We start from the raw sequence: 12,608 nt of genomic DNA, 5'->3' as shown, positions 1-12,608 counted from the left end.
AGCAGGAAAGATGTACTATTTTCAGTATACACCTATGCTTGTATCTTATATGGAAAATATTTGGGGAGGGCCCTTACGAATAATCTTAGCAATAGTTATCCAACTTGAACTTTGATGGTTCCACAGAACTGAGAAGTTAGGATCAGTTAATCTGTAACTAGCTTTATTGTTCCAAGATCACTATGTTCTGTTAAAGCAAAGAAACAACAACCACAGGAGGATAAACATCTTCATTCTTTGATCCTGAGGCAGGCAATGGGCAAGAAACCCAAATGGCCACTGTTGGAGAATGTGTGGATTACTGACAAGGCTACTCTTGTTACAAAGAAAATACAGACCAGCGATAAACTGATAGTGGCTCTTAATTCAAACTCCCAGTAGGAATTGTAGTCACTTTTAATATGCCAGAGATCATGGGAAAGTTCATCTTTATCTCATTTTGGGTTCCTTTCCTTAGCATTTTTCATTGAAGGAATAATAAGATGTCACAAACTGCTCTTCCAAGAGATACTATGATCAAATACATATTTGCTTTTTAGTTTCAGTTCCTCTCACTCTGGCATGTGGAAGACCTTTACAGGTTTTCTGTTTGACCTCACCCTACCCCAAACACCAGCTAAGTACAAGCCGCAGAAATTGTTTGGATCCTTTTTCCTATGGTGTTTTTTTCAAATGTCAATCTGTATTTTATGATTTCCCAAAACAGATATAATGTGACATTTAATTTCCAATCTATTTGAGAACAAACTGTGCTTTTTCTTACAGGATTGATTTATAATAAACAGCACTCATCTCCTATTAAGTAGAAATTGGTCTTAACAGACTATAAATATACTTAAATTTTCCATTTAAGTGGATTTTATAATATTGTTAATATAGCAATGTAAAATAAATGATAAGATATCTTTATCTTATTCCAATTGAACTGGCCTGTGAACCATTTGAGTACAATAATGGGGGAAATCAGTCCTGAATATTCATTGGAAGGACTGATGCCAAAGCAGAAATTCCAATACTTTGGTCACCTAATGCAAAAAACTGACTCATTTGAAAAGACCTTGATACTGGGAAAGATTGAAGGCAGGAGGAGAAGGGGACGACAGAGGATGAGATGGTTGGATGGCATTACCGACTCAATGGACATGAGTTTGAGTAAGCTCTGGGAGTTGGTGATGGACAGGGCAGCCTGGCGTGCTACAGTCTATGGGGTTGCAAAGAGTCAGACATGACTGAACGACTGAACTGAATGGAGGAAACACATATCATCCCACCTGTTACTGGACATTATAAGAATTAGATGAGCTCATGGTAGCAAGAAAGTTTTAAAAATTCCCTGCATTGTCTTTACAATCAGGCTTCTTCCTGTGGAGCCATTTTCCAGGTTTGTAGTTCGCCTCTGAAAGACACACTCAGGATGGGTGTGGAGAGCCAGCTTGCCTCTCCACATGGTCTGCAGGCAGCCTCACTGGAACCACTGGCCATATTCCCCTATGGTGCTTATTTACTCAATTAAATCACTAGCAACTCAGTTGCCATGGCTTTCATGAACGTTATTTTGTAAAGAATATTCCTAATTTGAGGTCCTAGAAATTTTCTTATATTCATTTGTAATTTTTAAAAGGCATCAGAAGTCAAAAGGAGAAATCAACCACAGCCTTCACATATTCCTGGATCACGGAAAGAAGAAACTGAGATAGATAGCTTTACTTATATCACTTTGTGTTAGTGAGGCTAGGCTAACTACTAGGTCAAATAACCCAGAAGTTTTGACACACAATTGGAATAAAAATGTTTCTTACTTCCATCACAGTTCAATGCAGGTTGGTGAGGCAGGGGAATGAAGAGTTCTGTTCCACATGTTAACCAGGGGCTTAGGATCCTTCCATCATGTGCTTTTACCATCTCTTAGTCCGTAGTTGGCAAACTTTTTCTGTAAAGAGCCATATAGAAAACATTTTAGGCTTCGTGGGCCATATGGTCTCTGTCACTGCAGCACAAAAGCAGCCAGAGGCAATATGTACATAAATAAGTATGGTTGTGTTCCAGTAGAACTTGATTTACAAAACCAGGCTGCTGCTGCTGCTGCTGCTAAGTCACTTCAGTCATGTCTGACTCTGTGCGACCCCATAGACGTCAGCCCACCAGGCTCCCCCGCCCCTGGGATTCTCCAGGCAAGAACACTGGAGTAGGGTGCCATTTCCTTCTCCAATGGATGAAAGTGAAAGTGAAGTCGCTCAGTCATGTCTGACTCTTAGTGACCCCATGGACTGCAGCATACCAGGCTCCTCTGCCCATGGGATTTTCCAGGCAAGAGTATTGCCTTCTCCAGGGGCTGTAATCCATTGACCCCTGCTCTAGAACCTTGTCCCTCTCTGCATTGAGACAATAGACAGAGTGAGCACCATGGAAGAGGCACATGTGAAATTAATGCCCATCCCCATGTAACTGTTCTGAGGATTATATTAAACAGTTTGTAAAGTGCTTAGTGTAAAGGTCAGTATGTAGGATTTGCTCCATAATTGGCCCTGTCATTTTTTAAGTATAGGAATAAAGTACCTTTGGTATTTACAAGAGGAAATGGTCATACTTAATTGAGAGAGATCAGAAAAGGTTTGAGTTGATTCTCAAAGGTGGGGTAGGCTTTTATTTTCATTTTATTTTTTTAAGTAATAATACTTTTAATAAAATTAAGTTCTTAATAGCACATTTAATACATTAACCCTCCCCCTTCTTGGTTTCTCTGCATTTTGTGCAACATCACTTTGACTTGATTATTCATGGGTCCGTTTTGTAGGCTTTTAACATGAAAGAGTCGGGAACGCTTGAGCAAATGCATAACGGTTGGAAGCACTGTTAAGTTAGTTAGCACACAGTTTGGTTTGGCTGTAACACAGGGTTATTTGGAGGAATCAAGGGACATAAGTCTGGAAAAGTAAGAAGGCTTTGAACACCAGGTTTAAAGTTTAGACATATAGCAGGAACAGAGAGCCATTGTTAAGTTGTTGAGAAGTAAACACAAATTTTGTGTGCCAAAAATCTGTAAATTTGTTGTTTGAAACCCAGACTGTTTTCTAACACAGTGCAAGCAATTGGAGTTAAGAGTTCCAGGTTGGTCCACAAAAGCTTGTTTCTCAGGTGTTTATAACCTGTATTTGCAAGGAATAATTATTTTACTCAATCAACATGCCCAGAAAATTATTCAGCTATAGAGCTATATAAATGTTGCTTTGATTCTCATTGTCTTAACCTAAAATAAGCTTTCCCAGGAAAAGTTCCTCAGTTAACATGTACAGAGATTTATGGCCAACTACTAAAATTCCTGGAAGGGGATGCCATGATAAAATATAGATTCAATTTTTTTGCCAACTCATTTGGATGCTGAGAAGTAATTTGCATGGAGGTGGAACCATGAAGTCAGAAGCTTATTTAGCTGGGCCTTCATTTCCAGATCCCTAAAAAGAACTACTTACCCCTAATTGACACAAACCTGTTGGGCTTGTTTTTCAGAACCCATCTGTGTTGAAAGCACTGATTTCAGCTGCCGTCTGTGCAGGAATCCCTGCTTCCACCTGCTGCTGGAGAAATCTGTTCTGGCATTCAGGTAAGTTCTACCTAAATAGCAACTGAAAGGAAGCCTCAAATTTGGGAGCACCCAACACCAGTGCCTCATTCTGACATTTCATGTTAACTAACAGTCATTTATTCACTCACACGCCACAAATATTTATGAGTATCTGCTGTGTGCCACATACTGCACTGATACCAGAGGTAGTAGAGACAGCCCATGAGAATCACACTGCAAACGAGTGTTTCACTACAGCATTACAATTTATCTTATGGGCGTACGTAGGAAAAGAGGCATCTAAAATTGTCTATAGGATTGGGAAAAAGCTTTTCTGAAAAGATAGTATCTGAGCTGGGATGTAAAATAGAAGCTTTAGAGAGAATTGGAGGACAGCATCTCATGTAAAGAAATCAGCAAATAACAAAAGCATTTGATTACAGAGCACTGTGCATATTCAGTGAATATTTGCTAAGGGGCATGAGTGGATGAATACATGGATGTGAAGAAATTCTTTGGAAACCCTGTATTATCTTCTACCCAGTGATGTCAGTGCCTTGAGGTTTAATTTCAACTCTACCTCTAGCTCTCAGAAGACAGCTTTCCTCATTCTGTTAAAAATTTTAAATCTTGACAATGAAAGATCTTCATCCTAATGCACATTTTAAGCACTGAACACAACCCCATACTCAGTGCTAGGATTTCCCATTCTAGGAGTTCTGAAGCTGCCTCTTACCTAGTGCTCCAGACCCCAATTCAGAATACAAACTCTTAAGGACAGTTCAGAAATACCCTGGGCTGATAATTGGGTTACTACCAATAAAGTCACGGAGTCAGCAGGCCACTTGGTTTGGTTGCTGGTCAAACTGTGGAGCCTGAAGTCTCCTTCCTTCCGAATCATGCATGTGATGGGATGTACAGGCTCCAAGAATTAGCTGGTGGCAGTTTTTTTCTCCCTTAAATTTCTTTTAGGAGACATGAGTCCTACTCCAGTACCTGGATTCAGGTAACAATCCTATGTCCAGTCCTCCAACTCTCCCGACACATTTTCAAGGCTCTGTTACCCAAAAGAGCCGTATTCCTAACTGTTACTGCCTGCTTCCAGACCCAAAGGCCAGCAGTCCTGTAACTCCAGCCCCACCCCCCACTTACAGTTTGTTCATTTCTGATATACTGAGACATTTAATCTTATGCTTGTCCACTTATATTTTAAGGTGAACGATACAAAATTTCTAAAATTCAACAGCTTTTACCTATGAGAACTGCAATCACAGAAAGTCAACTTAATATTTTTTTGTGGATTTTATTTTTTTCATATTTTATCCATTGTGTCTGCATTTTGGAGCAGAGGGTATGTGTCCAAATATAATTTATTTTTCCAATTTGACCAGAAGTCTTGTCTCTTAAAATGAAATTCTCATTCATGATGAGTTAGAAGTTGACTATCAGAAAAATAAATAATGAAGATGCAGCATTCTTAAGGTCAAAAAGAAAGATCAAAGGAATGACATGTAACCCAATTAAGGAGACTAAAATGGAAGGGAATAATGATGGAAGAGGAAATACCAGGGTTTAAAAGGGGGGCAAGATGGGATTAAAGAATCAAGAGGACGCTGTTAGAGAATACACTTGTGAAACATGTTTCTAGAGGCCAGTTCAAGAAAAGTGAGTGTGAGGTCCAGGAAAAGGAATGCTGCTGCTGCTGCTAAGTCACTTCAGTCGTGTCCGACTGTGTGTGACCCAATAGACGGCGGCCCACCAGGCTCCCCCGTCCCTGGGATTCTCAGACAGGCAAGAACACTGGAGTGGGTTGCCATTTCCTTCTCCAATGCATGAAAGTGAAATTGAAAGTGAAGTCACTCAGTCATGTCTGACTCCTAGCGACCCCGTGGACTGCAGCCTACCAGGTTCCTCCATCCATGGGATTTTCCAGGCAAGAGTACTGGAGTGGGGTGCCATTGCCTTCTCCAGGAAAAGGAATAATAGGCTTAAATGTTAAGTGACTGCAAAGAAAGCAGATTTGACCTAAACTCTGGGTTGCCCTAGGAATTCAGTCAGAAAGATCCTTTATTCCCTGCAAAAAGAAATAGTTTAGCTGGCCTAGGTTCAAAGAGGTAGGTTCAAAGAAACTCAAATTACGTAGATCCATCTCAGGTCGACATGCTCAATTTTGCTTTGTATATCCCTGTCTCTTGTTTGGCTGTAGAGAGGTTCTATCCACAGTAAAATCAAAGTGACTTGACTCCCTACAGCTAGGTAAGGTACTGGTGATTCACCACAGAGCATCAGCCCTGGAAAGAATTCAGGGTTAAGACCATGGTGGAAGGAAGAGAAATCTCTTGATCTGGTGTTTAATTTCTGTAGAGAGAACCAGGAGAAAGTGACAGGAGCTGACTGTTTGAGATGTAACATGCAAAAAAAAAAAAAGCTCTTTTGCAAAATAATGTATACCACTTAAATGTTAATTCACAAGAGGATCATAATAACCACTCTGCTTCACACACACAAAAATAAAGACACCTAAGCAATGCCTGTTTCCCCAACAGAAGTGACACATAACCACATGCTAAGTTTCCACTCACCTTTCTGTCTGAGTTAGCATCATTATCTTAATTATCTTCCAGTTCACACATTTTCTTTCTTTTTTAAAAAACAAGTATTTATTTATTTTTGGCTGTGCTGGGTCTTTGTTACTGCGTGGGCTTTTCTCCAGTTGTGGCAAGCAAGGGCTCCTCTCCAGTGGTGGTGTGCAGGCTTCCCATTGCAGTAACTTCTGTTGCACAGCACCAGCTCTAGGGTGTGCGGGCTTCAGCATTTGCGGCACGTGGCCTCCAGAGCACAAGCTCAGTAGTTCTGGTGCATAGGCTTAGTTGCTCCACAGCATGTGGGATCTTCCTGCATTAGGGATCAAACCCACATTTCCTGCACTGGCCAGGCAGATTCTTTACCACTGAGCCACCAGGGAAGGCCCCACACATTTTCTTGAATGAACTGGAGAAATAAGCTTTTGTCTCTGGCCTCTCTTTCATATGTGAATCATTAAGCCTCCTGTAATTCAGCTGTGTATCAGTCTCTTTTTTCCAGCAACTTCAAATTCACCTGTATGAAGCAAAACATCTGGTTGCTGGACATGACCTCATAAGTCTGGTATTCTGATTACCTTGTCAGTTATCATGAACAAAGCGAGCTATTCCATCATTAGAAGTCTGGCTTCCTCTACTTTTATGTATTTTTTCCCTTGCCTCTCCTACCTCTCTATTTAGATGAACACATGAGAAAAGCCAAAGCTTCTGGTGTATATGGCACCAGTGACATTTGCATTCCCTGTAGACACACCCTCTCAGCCTCACTAGCCCAGGCTTTTTTGCATCCGAGGATTGAAAACTTGTTTTCAGATTTGATTACAAAATTGCTTCAAAGATGTTATGCTTGAATAAATTGTCTGAAAAGAACTGAGTGAAAACCTTCTTAATGGGCTCAGTTTTAGTTCCTTCTTCCCCAAGATGCCAAAACATCTTACAAGAAACATGAGGGTTAAATATATAATTTTTCTTTGTCATATGAAATCTGTCCCGTTGCCTGGAGTTGCACCTCATACATTTGATCTCATATATGCTAATTGGTTGCATTTTGCCATTTTAATCATTATGCATCAACCATAGGGAATATTAGAAAGAAGGAAATCCAAGGACAGCAGTACAGTATAGTGTTGTGTGAGAGAAAGGGCACAGGATTTATTTCTTAGTCTCTCTGGATCTCAGTCCATTCAATCAGGAATATAGTACTTATCTCACAGGAGTTGTACTTATCTTTGAAAACTGCAAAATGCTAGAACATTTTTATCACTATTTTAATTATAATATTAACAAAATCATACAATGATGAAGCAGGAAGGGACCCTGGAAATAAACTAGTTAGGATTTAAGAGATGAGGAAACTGAGGATCAGACAGTATACATCTAGCATGTTGAGGGCAACTCAGACTTTGAATATCTCAGGTACTCTCATTACTACAAGGATCATACAGATAAAAAGACAGAGGTTGGCTGGCTGCCAGTTGAGGAATCAGTGGTTGTGGGGGTTGTTGGGAACTGGAAGTACATTTGCCCCATTACTGGTTTCTGCATATCATTTTTTACCATATCACCAGGTAGGTCCAGGATTGCCAGATCTAATCTTTTCTAGAAAACCAGAAATCTAAATTTTTTGATATGTGAAGCCTCCTACTAAATTTTAAATGATATTTCAGTTTTTAAAATAATGTTGTATAGGTCAAACAATATCTGAGGGTCAGAATTAGCCCATGGTTTACCAATCTCATCTACAGAGAAATGTCCAAATTCTTTCTCATGGTATCTAAGGCCTTGCTTCCTTCTTCAGCTCACTTCCTATCTGTCCTTGCCTGTGCTTAGACACCAGCTTAGCACTGAACAGGTCATAATTCCACAAATACACCTACTGATTCTCATGAACATGCCCACTGACCGTCCCTCAATTACTCTTGCTCCTTGCTTGTGCTGTACTTTATGCCTGCAATGAATCTTTCTCCCATATTACTGTGCATCTTATCTTTCTAATGAGGACTAATCTCTGAACAGTCTCCTCATCACAATACCACATAATATGTCCACCCATTATATTTCTACAATGTCTCGGACATATCCTTGCATTTACCTCACTGTATGGAAAGTACTTGTTTTATGTCTGCTGTTGCAATCAAAATCTCAGCTAATGCTGAGAAATTAAACTCTTCATTCTTACTCCAATGTGACCACTGATCACCCTTCCTGAACTTCACTCTGCTTCTTGACTGGTCTTTGATCCTTATATCCTTATATATATATATATATATATATATCCTTATATCTTCTCTCCAATGGATGGCTTCATGGAGGACACCCTCCTCAAGGACTCAGGTGACCTTCTCTCTCCTCTTGATGGGAGGATGTATAAAGCAATGCACCCCTTGGCATAGTCCTCTCTTCAGCACCTGAGACCAATGTATTCTATGCTCAAGTCCTGTTCTTTTATTTTGTTTTCGCTTTTGTTCCTGTCCTATTTGTCCTCCAAAGTAGTGAAGCTTTCCCTAACTGATACTGGCCACTAAAGCTCTTTTGGAGCTCTCATCTAATTCAGCCCAGTTCAAGATCTTGCGATCCCTCACTGCAACAATGGTGGGTCAATGCAGCGGGGAAGAAAGGGAGAGGTCAACTCTACCTGAATCGTATGGCGTGATAGGGGATGACTGACTGATCAAAGGAAAACTGCGGTGTTTTTAACTGAAGAAAGGTGAATGAATACCAGACAAACACAGATAAGTACTGCACCAGATCCTCTTAATGCCCAGTCTAAGATTTCCTCCACAGCTCTCTATTATCCCAATCGGAGTGGCTACTTGTGTGTCTGCCTTCAGATTCCTGGTGTTTAAGCAGAATAAACTCAAGTTTGGCTTATTTATCAAAACAAAGCCTTTGAAGTAAAGTTATAAAGATTTCACTTTAAATTGGCAGAACCATGGACAGCACCCAAGTTTGCACAGTAGTCTTATCATTTGAAATAGGAAGAAATCTTTTCAACATGTTAAAAACCTCTAATTTTATAGATGGAAAAAACAAAGGTTATTATGACTAGCCCAAGATTGTAGAGAGCTGAAGCTCAAGTCTAAGTCTTAAAATCCAGGCCCCTTTGCCCCATATCCTGCTTTCTCAACACATTATGATAACATGGTAACATGAGGGAAAGAGCAAAGGGACAGATCTAGGGGACAGTAGTGGACACCTGTTATTTCTCCCTTTCTAGCATACATCTCCTCTTATTTTGATAAATACATCTCCATTTCTGTCTTGGAGAACTACCCTTCCCCTTTGGCAGGGTATATAGCCTACTCTCCTCTGGTCAGTGGGTGTAATATGGCCCAGACTGGGCATATTAGGTTCTCTCTCCCATGCTTTCAATATAAGCAGGGTTACTCAAGAAAAAACATATAGGGACTTCCTTGGTGGTCTGGTGATTAAGAATCTGCCTGCCAACGCAGGAGACACCAGTTCAATCCCTGATCCAGGAAGATTTCACATGCTGCAGGACAACTAAACTCATGTGCCACAACCACTGAGCCCATGCTCTGGAGCCTGTGCTCTGCAACAAGAAAAGCCACCACAATGAGAACCCTGAGCACCACAATGAAGAGTAGCCCCTGCTTGCTGCAACTAAAGGAAGCCCCCACACAGCAACGAAGACCCAACATAGTCAAATAAATAAATAACATTTTTTAAAGGACATACAGTAGGAGGTGACATATTCCCATGCTGATATCCTAAAGTGGATCTTCCAAATTTGAAGAAACTCTGATTTCATATAACCTAAAACTCTGCATGTGTGACAATAAATATTTTTTATTCTTTTTAATATACTATAGCTCTTCCTTATTTTTATACCATTCATCTCACCAAAACTATCAAGAATTAAGCAACATTTAGTGTTTTTACACTTCATTTGGTAATTTATACCTTTTCCCAGAGTCCTGGGTAGATAGTGCAAAGTAGAATTTAGCTCTGAGATAATAATTGATTTCTCAGTCTAAAATAGAAATATTAAAAAGTCTACTCCTTAAATCTGCCTTTGTGACATATTCTAAAGTTACTGTTCTTCCACATGGGTGAGCTCATAAATTGCTGAGTTTTGATTGATTTATATTTCATTCACAACTTGTGTGAGATTTCCTTCCATCTTACAGTCTTCAGTTACCCTGAGTTCATTTAAAAATCTGTCACCACGGTCTTTATAGACAACTAAATAGCATTAGCCACAATTTGTTGATGGAGAGATTATTAACAGAATGGGAGTGAAAGGACAAGGGAGAGGAGAAGAATGAGGCATCCTGTGTAGTAAGAAAGAGGCTGGTAGAGGGTCAGACTTGGGATAGTAGGGTTCCAGTTCTAGTTCTGTCACTGAGCAAGTTATCCTGGGTCGATCATATTTCTCTGAATGGATGAAACTGCCTCTTACATTCCTTCCAACCTAACATTGGAGGATTCATCCAGTCATTCATGCAATTAATGTTTAAGTCTATTCTTTAACATCATGTATCAATCAATTATGGAGCGCTCAAAGATGATGTGTTTGCTTGTACCTTTTCAGATCCTGAAAATGTACATTTATAATAAAATCGATTGCACTTTCTGTAGGAGAAAAGCAGATATTTAGCAAGTTTAGCAGAAAGTCATTCACATTTGACACCCTCTGTGTCCTTGTTTCAAGCGGATTTTGGCACTTACATCTTTGGCCCTGTAATCATGTAAGGGCTTTGAACTGCAGAAATGCCTGTATCATGCTGGACTAAAAATCCAAGATCTGGATTCTGGCCCTATAGCTCCTTCTGTACATATGACTGTGGCAGACTTGTTAGGACTCTGGTAGATACAGAAACTAAAGGCCACTTAAACACTAAAGACCATAAATTACATGGGAGAGCTGAACCACCAAGCTGCAGGAGATCAGAAATGCACCTGAGCACCTGGAACAATCAGTGACTCAGGCCCAGCCAGGACTCACCTTTCATCTGGTCTCTGCTCCTCCCAGCAAGCTAGCTTCATTCTCTCTCTTTTTTTTTTTTTTTTTCAGACTGGTTTTCCCTGCCTTTCTCTGATCTAGGCTATTAAATTTATATATTCACTCAATAGCTGTTGCCTTTGAGCCTGACTGAGCAGGCACTGTTCTAGGCACTAGCAAAATAGTAGTGACAAGGAAAATGTCTGCCCTCAGGGACTCGTGTACTTGTGGAGTGGAGAAAGTCGCAGAACAGACATATGTACAAGTAATATGTAAGGCAGTATTAACTGTTGTAGAGAACAATAATAAGCATAAGAGGTTAGGGACTACTGAGTGGCTGCAGCGGTAGTGGTGGTGTGTTATTTTGTAAAAGTGGTCAGGGAAAGTCTTCTACTGTTTGGTTATATTTGAACAAACCATGAAGTTAGGGAGAAAGTAAAAAGAAAATCTGGTGTAACATCGAATACAAAGACCCCTAAGTGGGAACATACACGTGACATGTTCAAGGACAAACAAGGGGCCAGTGTACTGGAGTAGAACTGGGAGAAAAGAAGAGTGCCAAGAGACAAGATCGGAAGGTAACAGTAGCCAGGTCATATATTAATAGATCCAAGATCACTATGTTTACTCTGGGTGTTTGCTCTGAGATGGAACATCACTGGAAAATATTGAGCTGAGAAGTGAAAGGATCTGACTTATGTTTGAGTGGAACCACTCTGGCTGCTGCATGGAGATTAACTTGGAGGGGAGGAAAGCGAAGGCAGGGGGCCTATTTAGGAGGCTATTTCAATAATCTAGATAAGAAATAATGTGGTAGAGTTGGTGAGAAATGGTCATATGCTGAATATATTTTGAAGGCAGTTAGTCAACATTATATGCTAAAGTACTGGATGTGGTGTAAAGGTGGAGAGAACCAAAGGTAGCCTAAGACAGAGAGTAGAAGAAGCCTGAAGACAAAGCCCCAGACCTCCTCAACTGTTAGAGATGAGGAGGCCTGCAAAGAAGGCTCAGAAGGAATAGCTAGCAAGATAAGAGGAGAAGCAAGAGACAATGGTATCCTATAAGCCATCTCAGAAAACAAAGGAGGAAAAAGTGATCGACCATGCTAAAAGCTGCTGAATGGTGTAGAGAAATGAGGCTTGAGAACTGACCACCTAGCAAGACCACACGGAGAAGGCAATGGCACCCCACTCCAGTTCTCTTGCCTGGAAAATCCCATGGACGGAGGAGGCTGGTGGGCTGCATTAGGTGGAGTCACAAAGAGTCGGACACGACTGAGCGACTTCACTTTCACTTTTCACTTTCATGCACTGGAGAAGGAAATGGCAACCCATTCCAGTGTTCTTGCCTGGAGAATCCCACAGAGGGGGAGCCTGGTGGGCTGCCATCTATGGGGTCACACAGAGTCGGACACGACTGAAGTGACTTAGCAGCTGCAGCAGCAACAGGATCACAGGGGCTCAGAGGTGACTTTGATAAGAGCTATTTTCAGTGAAAT

General features: G+C 40.6%; 1 long non-coding RNA gene across 2 annotated transcripts in view; it reads right to left on the bottom strand.

The window, feature by feature from the left end:
- Window positions 1–7,293, bottom strand: part of LOC101903733 (uncharacterized) — a 105,059-nt gene extending 97,766 nt beyond the window's left edge. For both annotated transcript variants that reach the window (XR_009495550.1, XR_009495549.1), the window contains exons 1-2: window positions 6,145–7,293; window positions 1,800–1,930 (exon numbers count right to left, since the gene is read on the bottom strand). This is a non-coding gene — a long non-coding RNA (uncharacterized lncRNA). The remainder of the gene's footprint in view (window positions 1–1,799; window positions 1,931–6,144) is intronic.
- Between the last annotated feature and the right edge of the window lie 5,315 nt (window positions 7,294–12,608).

This window comes from Bos taurus, chromosome 8 (genome assembly GCF_002263795.3).
Source record: "Bos taurus isolate L1 Dominette 01449 registration number 42190680 breed Hereford chromosome 8, ARS-UCD2.0, whole genome shotgun sequence".
Lineage (NCBI taxonomy): Eukaryota > Metazoa > Chordata > Mammalia > Artiodactyla > Bovidae > Bos > Bos taurus.
This window is presented reverse-complemented; position numbering and strand designations above follow the sequence as displayed.